Here is a 16,822-nt window from a genome sequence, read left to right on the forward strand (position 1 = left end):
GCGGGGGCGGCGGTGGCGGCGGCGGCGGCGGCCGCTGAGGAGGCGGCCAACCGGCGGGAGCGCGCGCGACGCCGACACCCTGCGCACGCGCGCTGCGTGCCGCCCGCCGCCCCGCCCCCTGGCCTGCTCTCGCCCCACCCCTCACCGCACGCGCAGTGGGCCAGCCCGGGGACCCGCCCCCCGGCCCGCGCTCGCCCCGCCCCACACCGCACGCGCAGTGGGCCAGCCCGAGGCCCCGCCCCTCTCCGCGGGCTCCGGGCGCGGGGTCGCGCGGAGCAGGCGCGGAGCAGGCGCGGGCGGGGGCGGGCGCGGGCGGGCGCGGGCGGGCACGCAGGCTCCGGCGGGTCCCGCAGTAGTCCATTGTCTGGGCCGCGCCTCCTCCGCCCCGGCCCCAGCCGGCCCCAGGCGCCGCCCGACGGGCCGACGGCCACCTCGGGAGGGCGACATCCCCCGCCCAGGGCAGCCCCGGAGGCTCCCCCTCCCAGAGAGCGCCGCTGCAGCCAAGGCCGCCCCGCCCACCACCGCGGGGCCCCGATCCCGGGGACACCGAGCCCGCCGGGGACGCCCCACGTGGGCGCCGGGCCCGCGCCCCTGCCGCCCTCGGGAGACCGCGTGTGTGCGCGGTAGTCCCCCGCGGACCCACCCCCCGGCCCAGAGACCCCGGGCCCGCGGAGACCAGGGACCGGTGGGGAAGGCCGGCACCCTGCGCCACAACGAGGAGCCCGCAGTCACTGCACAAGCACCCAGCGGAGAGCCCCGGCCTAGGTTCCCCGAGTGGCCGGCAGCGGCAGGGGCAGCCAAGGCCGAGCGCGCGGGGGCACGGGAGCCTGCAGGGAGGGAGGGCAGGCTGGGGCGTCCGGGGGAGCGCTGTCTGGTCAGGGGCACAGCAGGCACAGAAGCCCGGACAGGGCAGTGCTGGGCCGTGAGCGACAGGGAGGCCACTGAGTCCAGAGCCCAGGAGGAGAGACACCGCTAGGAAAGGGGTTTTGGGGCGCGGGGAGGGTGGCAGGTCAGCACAGTAGAGTCTGACCTCTTTTGGAGATGGGGAGCCATAGGGGGACTTGGAGCACAGCGGGGTGGGGGGTGACTAACCCTGCGGAGGTCAGGGCACAGGTGGTGGGCAGGGCAGGGAAGGCAGCAGGGGGAGACCATGCCCTCCACAGGATGTGGAGTGGGGAGAAGGAGCAGGGGTCACCAGGGTTTCAGTACTGATCTTGTATCCTGCTACCCTGATGGTCGCGTTATTAGTTCCAACCATGTTTCAGTTGATCCCTTCGGATTTTCTATACATAAAATGGTGACAACTGAACACAAATACTCGTACCTCTTACCTTTCAGTCTGGGTGTCAGTTTATGTCTTCCCCTTACCTGATGTCCCTGGCCAGAGCCTCCAGTACTCCGCTGAGTAGAGATAGCGGAGTAGATGTCCTTGTCTCGTTTCTGCTCTTAGGAGAAAAGCATCCGGTCCCCCACTGCCAAGTACTATGTCAAATGGGGGTTTTCCGTGCTTACCAGGTTGAGGAAGCTCCTCTCTGTTACTATTTTGCTGGAGTGTTTTGTCATGAAAGGGTGTCAGGTTTTGTCCAATGCCTTTTTGTGATTATTGAGATATGGTGTAAGGTCTTTTTACTCATTCGATTAATGTGGTATTGATTGATTTTCAGATATTGAACCAGCCTTGCATTCCTGAGATAAATCCCACCTGGTCATAGCATATAATTGTTTTTCAAGCGTGGCAAATCATTTTGGGGGGTTTTGGTGGATTTTTTTTTTTTTTTTTAGCTTTACTGAGATGTGGTTGACCTACAACACCCTGTAAGGTGCACACGTGATGATTCGGTACCTCTGTGGTATGTAGGTAGGCCTATATTGTGAGATGATTACCACGTCCGTCACCTCACCTGATTACCGTGTATGTGTGTGGGCGTGGGTGTGTGTGTGGTGAGAACATTTAACATTCACTCTTCTAGAGACGCCTGGGTGGCTCAGTCAGTGGAACGTCTGCCTTCGGCTCAGGTCATGGTCCCAGGGTCCTGGGATCGAGCCCCGCATCGGGCTCCCTGCTCCGCGGGAAGCCTGCTTCTCCCTCTGCCTGCCGCTCCCCCTGCTTGTGCTCTCTCGCACGCTCTCGCACGCTCTCTCTGTCAAATAAATAAATAAAATCTTCAGAAAAACCAAAAAACATTCACTCTCCCAGCAACCTTCAAGGATACAACACAGTCCTGAATCGCCAGCATGCTATACATTATATCCCCAGAACTTATTCACCTTAAAACCGTAAGTCTGTACCTTTGACAAAAATCTTCCCCTTTCCCCCACCTCCCAGCCCGGCCAACCACGGATCTACTACTCCCTGTTTCTATGAGTTTGGTTTTGGGACCCCACATGTATGTGAGATCATACAGTACCTGTCTTTTTCCGTGAGGTTTATTTCACATAGCATAGTGCCCTGGAGGTTCATTCCTGTTGTCACAGATGACAAGACTTCCTTTTTTACGGCTGTATTCATTTCACTCATATAAGCGAGATACATATGTGTGTATAAATAGACCCTCACGTTTCCTTGACGTTGAATCCACTGATGGACACTCAGGTTGTTTCCATGTCTTGGCTATGTAAATAATGCTGTAAATGCTGTAATGAACATGGGGGTGCAGATGTCTCTTTGAGACAGTGATTTTATGTCCTCCAGATACATACCCAGAAGTGGAATTGCTAGGTCATATGGTAGTTGTTTTTAATTGCTTTTGTTTTGTTTTTTGAAGAACCTCTGTACCATTTCCCACAGTGGCTGCCCCAGTTTGCTTTCCCACCATCAGTGCATGAGGCCCCCCTTCTCCACATCCTCGCCAACACTCGTTATCTCTTGGGTTTTTGATTGTAGCCATTTTCACAGGTGTGAGATGATATCTCACTGTGGTTTGGGTTTGCAGGGCCCTGATGATGAGAGCTGTCGAGCACCTTTTCATGTACTTATTGGTCACTTGAATGTCTTCTTTGGATAAAATGTTCAGATCCTTTGCCAATTTTTAAATTGGATTATTTGTTTGGGAGTGCTTCCCCTCTTCAATCTTTTTGGAAGAGTTTGAGAAAGATGGGTGTTAATTCTTAAAATGTTTGGTAGAATTCACCAGTAAAACCATCTGGTCCTGAGCTTTTCTTTGTTGGGAGATTTTTGATGACTTATTCAATCTCCTTAGTCAATATTGGTATATTCAGATTTTCTATTCGTGATTCAGGTTTGGTAGGCTATACATCTCCAGGAATATATCCATTTCCTCTAAGTTATCCAGTTTGGCACATAATTGTCCATAGTAGTCTCTTATGATCCTTTGTATTTCTGTGCTATCTCTTATAATGTCTCTCCTCTTTCATTATACTTTTGTTGATTTGAGTCCTTTTTTTCTTGGTTAGTCTAGCAAAGGGTTTGTCAATTTTGTTTTTTTCAAAATACCAGCTCCTAGCTTCCTTGATTTTTTTTCCTATTGTTTTTCTAGTCCCTACTTCATTTATTTCTGCTCTAATCATCTATGTTATTTCCTTCCTTCTGCTAATGTTGGGATTAATTTGTTCTTGTATTTCCCCGAGGTATAAATTTAGGGGGTTTGAGATCTCTCTTTTTTTCTTAATGTAGGCATTTATCTCTATAAACTTCCCTCTTAGAACTGCTCTTGCCCCATCCCATAAATTTTGGTATGTTGTGTTTTGTTTGTCTCAAGATACTTCCTGATTTCTTTTTTCTTTTTAAAGATTTTATTTTATTTATTTATTTGACAGAGAGAGAGAAAGAGAGACAGCTAGAGAGGGAACACAAGTAGGGGAAGTGGGACAGGGAGAAGCAGACTCCCAGCTGAGCAGGAAGCCCAATGTGGGACTCGATCCCAGGACCCTGGGATCATGACCTGAGCTGGAGGCAGATGCTTAACAACTGAGCCATCCAGGCGCCCCTGATTTCTTCTTTGACCCATTAGTTGTTCAGATGAGTGTGTTTTAATTTCAACATATTTGTAAATTTTCTGGTTGTCCTCCTGTTTTTCATTTTAAGACATCTTTTTCAGTGGTAGGGGGAAGAGGGAGAGAGAATCTCAAGCAGACTCTGCACTGAGCATGGAGCCTGACACGAGATCTCTCGTGAGATCACAACCCTAGCCGAAACCAAGAGTCGGACGCTCAACCAACTGCACCGCCCCAGGCGCCCCTGTCCTCCTGTTACTGATTTCTAGTTTCATATCATGGTGGTCAGAAAAGATGTGTGATAGGATTTCAATCTCCTTCAATTTGTTAAGACTTGCTTTGCGGCCTAGCCTATGATGTGTCCTGGAGAGCGCTCCGTGTGCACTTGAGAAGAACTGTGTTCTGCTGCTGCTGGGTGGAGTGTTCTGTGTATGCCTGTCAGGTCCGTGTGGTCCACAGTGTTGTCCAAATGCGCTGTTTCCTTACCAACTCTCTCTCTGGGCACTCCATCCAGTGCTGAAGGTGGGGTCTTAAAGTCCCCTCCTACGACTGTATGTCTATTTTCCCCTTCACTTCTGTTAACATTGTTTTCAAATATTTAGGTGCTCCCATGTTGGGTGCTATGTATTTACAATTGTTATGTGTTCTTGATGAACTGACCCCTTTATCACTATACAGTGACCTTCTTTGTGTCTCGTGACCAATTTTGACTGACAGTCTCTCTCGTCTGATACAAGCATGGTCGCTCCTGCTGTCATATTGGCCGTCTGTGTGCAGAGGGCATGTCTGTTCACATCCTTTCAGCCTATGTGTGTCCTTAGAACTGAAGTGAATCACTGATAGGCAGTATATTGTTGGATCCTGTTTTTAACCCATTCAGCCAGGATATGTCTTCTGATTGGGAAACTTAACCCATTTACGTTTAAAAGAACTATTAAATGGAAGAACTCAGAATTGCCATTTTGTTCATTGTTTTGTATTATTTTGTTCTTTTATTCCTCTCCTGCTGTCTTCTTTTGTGGCTTATTTCTTCCAGTGGTGTTCTCTAAGTCCTTTCTCTTTTCTGTAGGTATAAGAGTCTTATTTTTTTTAAGTAAGCTCTACTCCCAACCTGGGGCTTGAACTCATGACCCCAAGATCAAGAGTCTTATGCTCTACCGACTGAGCCAGCCGTGCGCCCCATAACAGTCTATTTTAAGGTGACAACTTAGCTTCAGTCACGTGCAAACGCTTTACACCGTTACTTCTCCCCCTCATGCCACCACCATCACACTTGACATCTTTCCACATTGTGCGTCCACTTACAAATTATCGTAGCTGTTGTTAGTTTTAATAGTACTGCTTCGTCTTTTAAGTCTTAAACTGGAGACAGTAGTGATTTACACGCCCCTTACGGTGTTAGGGGTGTTCTGATTTGACTATATATTTACCCTTACCAGGGAGGTTTATACTTTTATTTGTTTTTATGTTGTCACTTAGCATCCTTTCTTCTCGACTTGAAGTGCTCCCTTTATCATATCCTGTAAGGCAGGTTCAGTGGTGATGAACTCCCTTGGCTTTGGTTTGTCTGAGATGTCTTTATCCCTCCTCCGTCTCTGAAGGACTTCGGTGTGGGGGGGGAGCACACACCTCTTCCAGGGTGTAAAGACTGGTTTGGGCCGGGAAACACCTTCCTCCGTCCTTGCTCAGGATGGTGGGATCACCCCTGGTGTTGCGGCCTTTCGGGGAGGAGCCGACTTAGAGGCTGGGGCTGCTGCGGGATCCGTGAACGGCAGGCTTATCGCCAAGGCGTGGGTCCTGTCTGGTCCCTGGGGGACACACCTGCCTTCAGCCAGGACCTTGTTTGGTAGGGCTGCCGCTGGGTCTGCCGTTGGGCCCTCAGATAGCGACTGTTGCCCAAAACCAAGTTCACCTCTCGGTGGGCTTCAAGCCAAAACACACAACCAAGCCAAACAACAGGGAAAGGAAGGGTTTACTTGCAACAAGTAAAGGATCTTTCCCTGAGCAGTATCTCCCCAGACAACAAAATTGGGGAACTTGTAAGCAAAGGTGCATGCATATTCATGAAGAGCCTCGCGCAGTGGGGAATAAGGCATGGAATTGGGGCAAAAGTCCTCTTAAGGCAAATGAGTCCAGGTCAGAGTCCCCAGCCCGGCAGGGGATCCGAGTGCTCAGAGGGGTTCAGATCCCGCCAAGACAGCTCAAGTGTGCATCAGGCCAGTCTTCCGTTTTGAATATGATTAGGCTGTTTCCTGGCCTGATGGTGGCTATTTGTCCTTTTCATTAAATGCCTGGGGGCTAAAATGACATGTCACTGGCCTGATGGTGGCTGTTTGTCCTTTTCATTAAATGCCTGGGGGCTAAAATGACATGTCAAGAAAGCTATGTCTGCCTGTCTTTCTCCGGGGGACCCTAACTTTCTGCTTATGGTACCAGGTGCGCAGACAGGTGTCACTCCAACGAGATCCCCGGGACGGGGAGATGCCATCCTCTGGCCAGGCCACCGGTGGGGCCCCAGACCATGGCTGACTGAGTCCCGGCTGCTTCAGGGTGCGCGGGCACAACCGAGGCCTGCAGGCCTGGCTTTGGAGGCACAGATCCATGTGTCCCCGCGGGCTCCTGGGCGGCCTGGACTGTTCCCGACCAGGGTCAGAGGGGCTGGAGCTGAGGGTCGGGCCTGCTCGGAATCTCTGGGGCGCAGATGGGAGTGTGTCCTGCTGTGTGTCCCCGTGCTGACGGACTGCTGGCGGACTGTGGCCAGGAGGGGCTGGGGCCGGTCACGGGCCACTTCAGGACCCATGGCTGGGGTGAGGTCTGTGTCCCGTTACCGAGGCTTGGCTGGGCGCACCTCCCGCCAGGGCCCTTGGCAGAAGGTGCTGCCAGCTGGACCAGTGCCAGACGGAGCTGTCCCAGGGTCTGTAGCCAGGACCTCTCCGGGCAGGTCAGGGGCGTGGGTACGAGCCTGCCTTCGCCAGGCTCCTCGGTCTTGGGCTGCACCAGATCCCACAGCCCCCACAAAGGCACTTCTGTCTGCAAATGGACGCCCCACCACGGCCACCCAGCGGGACACGAGGGGGCGTCTGACCCGGCCCTCTTGCGGGCGGCACTTCCACGGACAATCCCGCATGTGCACTCCCAGGTGTGGTTAACCACTGCGACGTCCGGGGTTTCGTGTCCGTGTTGATGAGATACCGGCCCGGCGTTGTGGTGTCTTTGTCTGGTTTGGGATCACGGTAACACTGGCCTCATAAAAGGAGTTGGAAGTGTTCCCTCCTCTTGTATTTTGTGGAAAGTGTGTGCAGAAGTGGTGTCCATCCCTCTGTGGGCGTTGGGTGGGGCTGAGCATCCAGGCCCGAGCCCAGGCCCCTCTCTGTTGCGGCTATCTAAGAGTTCTCCCTCCTGGGCCACCTGGCGGGCTCAGCCCATGGAGCGTGCAACCCTTGATCTCCGGGTTGTGAGTTCAAGCCCCACGCTTGGCGTAGAGATGACTTAAAAATAAAACTTTGGGGGGGCGCCTGGGTGGCTCAGTCGGTGAAGCATCTGACTCTTGATTTCTGCTCAGGTCATGATCTCGGGGTCGTGAGATTGAGTCTCGTGTGGGGCTGTGTGCTGGGCCTGGAGCCTTCCTGGGATTCTCTCTCCCTCTGACCCTCCCCCCCAAAAAAGAAAATAATAAAATCTTAAAAAAAAAAAAAAAAAGAATTCTCCCTCTTCACTTGTTCGGGGTCTACTTAGATTGTCTGTTTCTTCTTCAGCTGGTTTCAGTGGTTTGTGTCATTCCATCTCCGCTCAAGGGACTTTGTCCTAAGAATTCTGAGGCCAACTTATCCTGCCCCAAGATGGCAAGGCCAGGACATGGCTCGTGGCGGAAGGAGCAGGGCCTGGGGTAGGTCTGGATACATTGAATTCGGGATGCCTGTTGGACCCCACGTGGAAACGTCAGCTCCCAGGGTGGCCCAGGTAGGAGATGCCGCCACAGGGAGGGCACCGCCAGCCATGAGAGAAGGGGCCCTACGGGGAGAAGGAGCCCCCAGCGGGCCATCGCCTCGGGCAGCGGGCAGCCTGGGTCCTGTGTGTGGGCCTGGAGGTCGGGGTACGGGCCCCAGGAGAGGGAGCCGCCATCTAGGGCCCTGGACAAGACGACTTATGGAGCGGCAGAGGCAAAGCGAACGGAACTCTGCTGTCAACGGTCGCAGAGATACGGAGTGGTGGCCCCGGGCTGGCGTGCGGGAGAAGCCACGGCCTGTGGGTGCGGACACGCCGGGACTGGTGCAGGACAGGGGAGTCCGATGACGTCCTTCCACCCCGGGCAGGAGAAAGGGCATGGCCAGGGCACTGGAGGGGGGCCGGTCACCTGCTCGAGGGCGGGATGGAGGTGCTGTGGGTTTGAGGGGCCAGGAGGAGGCCCGGCACAGGTGTGTGGGTGGGTGGGAGCGGGGAGGGGCTGCAGACGGCACGCCAGCCAGGCAGCGCCGAGGGGCTTCTCCTCAGGGACAGCAGGCTGATGGTGCAGGTGCGTGTTACCGGTGAGCACACAGGGCTTCACTGGGTGAGACAGAGCATGTGGGTGCAAGTGGGGCAGAGCAGAGGAGGGTACAGCATGGGGGTGACTGGGGTCCGGACCGCGGCCCAGGGAGCTGAGGGTGTCGGAGGGGACCACGCGGAAAGAGAGGAAAGGCTCCACCCGGGGCAGTTAGGACTGTTGGGCCAGCGTCATTACACGACACTCAAGAAGGATGGGGGCCTCTCCACTCAATGGTTTGGTTTTGTTTTTGGATAATTCCATTATACGAAGGATCCACTGGCACAGGCTTCTGGGCGCTCCTGAAAGTTTCAGCTTGGGAGGCATCGTCTTTAACCCAGAATTCCAGACAAACTCTGCCTGATTGCCCAAAACCTGACTTAATTGTAAATATGTGACTGGTTGTATCTGCAGAAGGAGTGATTTGTCAGGGAGCCTTCCAGACTCGAAGACGATGTTAGGAGTTGCTCCCTACTGTCTCCCCAGCTCCGGGGCCCTGAAGGCGGGACCGAGAGAGATCCAAGGTGGGGTTCCAGCTCCCAAGTCGGGGGGTGGCACCCCATCCTCCCCTTGGCCCACCCGCTCAGAGTGTGAGCAGGCGAGTCACTGCCTTGGTCCCTCAAAAGTCCACCAAGGACACAGGGAAGCAAATTCTCCCCAGCAACAGGCGGCCTCGGGCTGGCTCCCCGACCCCACCAGATGCTGTCCATCTGCTCCTGGGTTCTGCTCCCCCTCCAGGCAGCCCGGGCACCCTCCCAACCCCCACAGAAACAAGATGACCGTCCTCAGGGCCTCCGCCGGCTTTGTCCTATTTTTATGCCAATTTTTCCCCTAAGGTTTCTGCAAGCCCCAGGTTCTCCTTGCTTTTGCTCGTTTACGCGGGTTCTCCCAGTGCCCGCTGCTGGTGGGGTTTCAGCTCTGGGGGACACGGGCACAGGCCACCGGCGGCCCGGCCCCGGCAGCACCCACACGGTTGCCAGAACCGGCAGGCAGGTGGAGGCAGCAGTCACATTACGTGGAGTTCCTGCAGGCATGATCTGAAGAAAAGGCCAATTTAACCTTTTTATTAACTTGGCAGCTGTCTCTTCTTGATGGAAATTTTAAAATGACAAGTTTCTATTTTCAGTTTTGATTCCATTAAAATCCGGTGTATTTCGGTCTTCCTAGAACATCAACCAACAGGCAGGAGGGCTCATGGAAACGTGAGGTGTGTTGGACCCCGATGGCCGGCTCCGGCCCTCACGCTCATCACAGCCTGGCACACTGTCCCTCCGCGGCTGGGTCCTCCGCGTCTGTCCGCACGTTCCCATCCCGTATCCCAGAGGGAAGATTTTGTTATAAAAGAAAAAAAGTATTTTTGCCAGTGCAAAATGGGCCAACCTCTTCTCTTTTCTTTAAAAAAAAAATCTGAGAATAGGTCAAGATAAAGCAGAAGCCCGGGAGGGCTGCCTGAGCGGACACAGTGAGGCGGGACGCGGGGAGAGAAATAGCCCTGAAGCCCCATCACAGCGGCGCGGCCCGCCTGCTGACCCCGGGCTTGTCACGAAGAGGGCCCCAGAGGCGCAGCACGCAGTCCAGGGCGGAACGATCCTCCCCATGATCAGACACACAGCCTGGGCCGGTCCCTCTCTGGATCGCTGAGCGAGGCCTCGCGGCCACCCGCTCACAGCTACCGCTCAGCGAGCCCTCGGCACCCACGGCCGAGGACCCTCACCCAGCCCTCCAGGGAGGAGGTGGTGGCCTGTGGGGTGCCTTTACCTGCTGCCCCTCCCCCCGTGCTCCGAGACGCACCCCGAGGGTCCGGCCACATACGGGCTGGTTTAACCCTCAACCGACAGGCATGCTGTGTCCCCTGGAGTCCGCACCCGTGGAACAGTGACGTGGGCTGAACGAGCCCCCCAGGCACCCACGTCCTAGGCCCCCGAGCCTGTGGATGTGCTGCCCGAACAGCAAGGGGGACGGGGGGCGGCACTGGGTCAAGGGCTCGGGATGGAGGTCGTCCTGGATTTCCTGGACGGGCCTGGGCTGTAGCCTACAGACCCTCCTCCGTAGGCTGGGTGTGTGTCCCCCCCGAGTCACATGTTGAAACCTAACGCCACCCGAGGTGAAGGTGTTGGGACGCCCTTGGGAGGGGAGGAGGTCGCAGGGCGGAGCCGCAGGAGAGGGACCCCGGGGGCTCCCGCACCCCTCCCGCCGCGTGAGGACGCAGCGAAAAGTCACGTCTGTGAGCCGGGGAGCGGCCTCGCCAGACACGGACTCTGTGGTCACCGGGATCCTGGACTAGCAGCGCCCTGAGCTGTGGTCGTGGCCCGTGGGCGGCGCCCCGTCAGGGCTGCCGGAGCGGACCAGGGCCCGACATCATAAAGGGGAGGCGGGAGGCTCAGAGTCCGAGGGAGAAGACGTGAGGATGGAAGCAGAGGGCGGAGAAGATCCCACGGGAGGCACCGCTGGCCTCAAACCTGGGTGCGAGGCCGCGAGGAGCTGGAAAGGCAAGGAAGCCGTCCTCCCCGGGGCCCCAGGAGGGACCAGCCCGCCGCACCTGCACTGTGGCCCCTCACGTGAGGCAGGACCCCAAACCGGGCTGGGTTGAAGCCACCACGTCAGGGGCACGTGGTCCCAGCGGCCCCGGACAGCCACCCACAAGGTAACAATTTCCCACTCTTTCCAAATACACAGAGGATGGCCTGGCCACCCAGCCCCACGGGGGACGCAGAGGCCTCCTGCCCAGGGTTGCCGTCCGCCCCAGCGACCCCCTGCCCAGCCGCCCCAGCCTGGCGGGGCCCCTGCTCAGGGCTGGGCTTCCTGGTCCCTGAGGTCGCCCAGGACAGACACGTGTGACAGATGATGTTCACGTGTGTGACATGCTCCCATGGGGTGGGGGGGGTGGCCAGCGTCACTGTAATTCCCAGTTGTGATGTGATAAAAACAAATATTGGGCCTTTGTCCCTGGCTCCTGGCACACAGCTCCCAGAACCCTTGGGTTTAGGGGTGACCAGAGCACGCTTTGTGGGCTAATGAGGTGAGTGGGGTGTGCCTAGAGCTTCAGGCTGGGGCTGGGCCGGACCGGGCATGGTTAGGGGCGAGCGTTCAGCCCCAGCCCCACTGTGGGCGGGAGAGGAGACTGAGTCCAGCGCCATGGCCAGCGACACCATCGTCAGGCCCATGCAGTGGGGCCTCCAGGAAAGCCGCTGACTGACAGCGTCCGGGGCTTCTGAGTTGCTGAACGCACCCGTGTGCTGGGAGGGTGGTGCACCCCAGCTGCTCGGGGCCCCTCCCAGACCTCAGCCTGCCCGCCTCCCTCTCGGGCTGTCCATTGTACCCGTTAAACAGGGGATGGTAAGTGAAGTGTTTTTCAGAGTTCTGTTCTAGCAAACTGAAGTGGGGGGTCGGGGGGACCCTGGCGTCTGAAGGGGCAGTCCTCTGGGGTAACTCTGGGTGTCCGAGCATCATTGAACTGAATTGTAGGAAACCCCACTGGTGTCTGAGAGCTAGAGACCAGGTTGTTTGCGGAAACAACCTACATATTTGGTGTCAAAAGTGTTTGAGTAAAAGCAGATGGATGGGAGTGCCTGGCTGGTTCAGTCAGTGGAACGCACGACTCTGGGTCTCGGGGTTGTGAGCCTGAGCCCCACGTTGGGGGTAGAGCTGACTTAAAAATAATAATAATCTTGGGCGCCTGGGTGGCTCAGTCAGTTAAGCGTCTGCCTTCGGCTCAGGTCATGATCCCAGGGTCCTGGGATCGAGCCCCACATCAGGCTCCCTACTCAGCAGGGAAGCCTGCTTCTCCCTCTCCCACTCCCCCTGCTTGTGTTCCCTCTCTCACTGTGTCTCTCTCTGTCAAATAAATAAATATTTAAAAAAATAATAATAATAATAATCTTTTTTTAAAGATTTTATTTATTCATTTGAGAGAGAGCGGGGACAGAGGGAGAGGGTGAAGCAGACCCCCCGCAGAGCAGGGAGCCCGACGCAGGACTCGATCCCAGGACCCTGGGACCATGACCCGAGCCGAAGGCAGACACTTAACCGACTGAGCCACCCAGGCGCCCCAAAAGTAATAAAAATCTTTTTAAAAAACCAGATGGCCAGCGCACAAGCAAGCTCTAGCACATGCTGGGACGGGAAACCCGTCATGTCCACCCTCACTGGCTTGGGACAGAAGCATGACCTTTCCCAAGTCAAGGCCCTGGCATCAGTGGTCGACCATTCCCAAGTCAGATCCGCCACCCACTGACCACAGCACCCCAACATTCAGCCTGACGCCCCCCACCTGGCCTCCCCTTCATCACTGCTCCCCTGAAGATAAGGTGCTAATTCAATTTGAACTTAATTAATTGAACTCATTAAAAATCTAACTCCCCCCCCGGGAGAGAAACCCGAGGGAGATGTGTGGGCAGGCCAGGCTCTGAGGGCCACAGACACTCAACGGTGTGAAGCTTCTGCTGCCCCCTCCCCCCAGGGACAACAGCGTCCCAGGAGAGGGAGGGCTTGAGGGCGCGTGGGGGCTGCCAGAGCTGGGCAGACGCGGGCCAGGCACGCAGGTGTCCGCGCATGCCGGCTCTACGGCTGGGAGCTCATCCCAGCTTGTCCCTCCAAGCGGGACACAGGGTCCTCACTGCTCCTCCATCCTGCTGAGCCCTCCCTGGGAGGACGCACTATCCAGGAGGGACCTCAGGACCCAGGAACTCTGGGGAGGCGGTTGCGGGTCAGTGGCCTCGACCATGCACTTGATTACGGCTTCTCCCCAACCCCGTCCACCCGTCCTGGCTGGCCATGCACGGCTGGCGCCCAGCAAACCCTCCGGGGAGCAGGAGCCCTGGCTGTGACCAACGGGGCCCGGCAGATGCCATCCCACGCCGAGAGGGTACATGTTAAGGCCACAACCTTCATCTTGCACCATCTCAAAAGCACAATTACACACTGCTTGGGGATTTATAAATGAGTCACTTTCCCCCTTTCACCATGGGGGCTTGGGCTCCAACACTTGGCTTTGACCCAGGTCTTGCCAGGAGCAAAATTCGTAATGGGAATTGCCAACTGGGGTCACAAAAGGCCAGGGGCACCAGAGGCTCCAAGAGGTCACATTCTGTCACAAGAAGGCGCCTTGTGAGTGCCGGGAACACAGCCGCTCCCAAGACCCCGAGCCCGCTGGCAACGGCCCCGCCCGCACGCCCCAGGCTGGCTGTGCGCGGGGCGGACGGGGCAGGACTTCCCCAGGGCCCCGGGACAGCCGCGCAGACGGGTCCTCGTTCGGCAGCACATCTCTGCTCTCCGGTTCTAGAGCTGCAGCCCGAGGCCGGCTCCTGCTGAGCCCGGAGGGAGACTCTGTTCCAGCCTCTTGCAGCTGCTGGAGGCCAAAGCGCGTCTGGAAGCTTGGCCCCCGCTCCGTGTGTCCACCTCCTCAGTGCCCGGACGGACTGGGGCCCCCCGGTGACCTCGTTTCCCCCCATCCCCTCTCTGAAAGCCCCATCTCCAGATGCAGGTGCATCCGAGGTGCTGGGGCTGAGGGCGGCGACGCACCTGCTCTGAAGGACACAGTTCAACCCCTAACAGTTGCCTGCGTGCGAGGAGTCTCAGAGCAGGTGACATGGGACACACGGGTTCCACTGGTCAGCCCTGACGTCTCTGTCCCTCACCCTTGACCTCAGGCCTCCAAGAGCGCCTGCCAGATGGGAGTGCCTGGTCTTGAGAGCGCCACGTCCCAGGTCTTGTCCCCTGGCGTGGCGCCCACCACGCATCCAGGACCCACTGCATGCCAGAGGTGTGGGGTCACAGACTGCACCCTGGAGAGAGCAGCCGTGCCTCCCTCCGCCCATGGGAAACGCCGGTCTGCTCCCCGTCCCTCGTCACAGGGCCGTCTGCGGCACTCACGCTCTGCTCTCTCCCTGGGCCCACGCGGGCCCCTGGGGACAGCTGAGCCCGGGACACCAGCCCAGGCGTGCACACGTTTCCCAGAGCGCCTCTCTGACCGCCACGGGCTCCCGGCCCCAGGCCGCCCCGGCCTCGCGCCTCACCGCCCCCGGGTTGGCAACAGGGCAACAGGGCGGACAGCTGTGAGCCACGGAGCCCCACGCCGGCCCTGGTTCCAGCCACGTGGTGGGAGGGCACGCCTCGCGGTGGTCAGGGCCAGCCCTTCCTGGAACACACGACCTGGGGCGTGCCCTTGCCCGGACGACCCCCAGGCATTCGCAAGAGAGCTGGGCAGAACGGCTCACCAGGCCCCCTTCCGGGGGACCCCCGAAATTCTGGAGGCAAGTGCTCTTGAGGGGGATGCACTCCCCACCTGCACCCAGGAGAACCTTACTCTGCTCACTGGAGCACACACTCCCCACTTCTTTGGGGCCCACATTTCACTTAAAATAGCCGCTCAGTTCCCAGAGGAACAGAGTGTGCGGCAAGGGCCACTGCAGGGGACAATCCAATGGCCCGTGGACCCCAAGCCCTTCATTATCTGCTGCCACTTGGGAAGGACAGGAGAGGACAAAGGGAGGCGCACAGGAGCGGGCCCGGGCCTGAGCACTGCCATATTCCTGGTCCGAGCAAAGAAGCCTGGGGGGCAGCCTTGCAGGGGCTGCTGGGGCCTGTGCCGGGGGCGGGCCGGCGGCCTCCCTCCCCAGCTTGTCCTTGCTTTCTCCCGTCCTAGCAGCAGACACACTCAGAAGGCCAGCAGCCAACGTCCTGGCCAGAAACGCCACCCAGTTCCCACACGGGCTTCGAACACGACTCCTCTCAGGCTGGTTCTTGCGCCAGGACACGTGGCACAGGGAGTGCGCCTACTGATAAACGTGGAGCCCCAGCACCTTCCACGGCCCCCATGAAGGAGTCAGAGGAGCGCCGGAGAGGCGGCGGCGGGAGGCGGGCGGAGAAGAACCCACCACGCTCGCGCGGTCTCTTCTCGCACGGGGCCCCTCGGCTCGCCTGTGCCCGGGCCCTCCGCAAACGTGTGGCCCTCGTCCCGTCCGTGCCCGCACAGCTTCCCTTGGCCCCCTCGGCATCGCCGGCGCCCGGAGACGGCTCCACCTGGAACACACCACTGCTCGCGCTTAGTTCTCGTGGCGTCGCCGGGAACGCAGCGCCCGAGCCAGTCAGGGAAGACCGCACTTTGCCGGACCTGGAACATTATCAAGAGCCCAGGATTTACGTCACAAATCCCCGTGTGCTTTGTCTGCTGTCCTGAGAGCGCAGCCACCGAGGGCGGTGACAACTCGCAGGTGCAGGAACCAGCCGCGTGCCTTCTAGGACGGCCGCGCCTGAGAGTCTACGTGTACGTTTTGTTCAAATTGCTATCTTTATTTTTCATATTCTTTCCAAACCGGGCAAGTGATTAGGTTTTATTTTCTCCAGATTTCACTGCAGACAGTAAAGCAGGTGTTCTAGGATATCTGTCACAGCGGGGGCAGGGGTCCAGCCGGTGGGGAGCAGCGTGGCTGCCCAGGGACAGGAGGGGGGACGTGCCCGTTTGGCCACGGCTCACCTCGGACGGAAGCCTCCACCACCAGCGCACCCTGAACCACAGGCCTCGGCTCAGCCACCTTTCCCGCCCACCAAGCTGTGCCTGAGACAAGTGTGAGGCTCCCAAGAAGACGGACCACGGTGAGAAAGAATGAGAAATCCCAGATCTGTGGAAAGAAGCACTTCCGTAAAACACCCAAGTGCCGCTGAGGGCGAGGGCGCTGGGCTGAGGCTCCCTGGCAGCGAGGGGCCCCCAGCCTGCACCTGCCCACGCGGCCAACAGCGGAGCACACTGAGGTGGGGCGCAGGCAGGTGGGGGCTGCCTCAGCAGAGGGGTTCCGAGAAGTGTCTGAGCGCTGCAGTAAGCAACGAATGAGGAGCGGGATTGGAAAAAAGGGAAAGCTATAACGCAGTTCCTCATTTTGCAACACGACGAACGTTTTTTAAAGATTTATTATTTTAGAGCGAGAGTATGAGAGCGCGTGAGCAGGGGAAGGGCAGGGGGAGAGGGAGAGCATCTCCAGCCGACTTCCCACAGAGCCCGATGTGGGGGCTCCTTCCCGGGAGCCTGAGATCACGACCCAACATCACGACCCCAGCCAAGATCAGGAGCTGGACGCTCAACCGACTGAGCCACCCAGGCACCCCCCGCCAATAATGTTTAAAAAGGAAACGGTGGTAGAGGCCAATGGCTGGCGCCCCGCTCTGCCTCGAGGGCCTGGGGGCGCTCCCCGGCCCCATGCCTGCAGAGCCCCGAGCTCCAGTCGGAACGCGAGCTCACCGCAGACAGCGCGCACGACAGTCCATGTGCCCGTGGGGGCGCCCAGCGCGCCATGTCAGGAGCGCGAACAGGTTCTTCTCCAGCACTAAAATGACACTAACACAGACAGTAGG

The sequence above is a fragment of the Phoca vitulina genome, unplaced genomic scaffold (assembly GCF_004348235.1).
Source record: "Phoca vitulina isolate PV1807 unplaced genomic scaffold, GSC_HSeal_1.0 scaffold21, whole genome shotgun sequence".
NCBI lineage: Eukaryota > Metazoa > Chordata > Mammalia > Carnivora > Phocidae > Phoca > Phoca vitulina.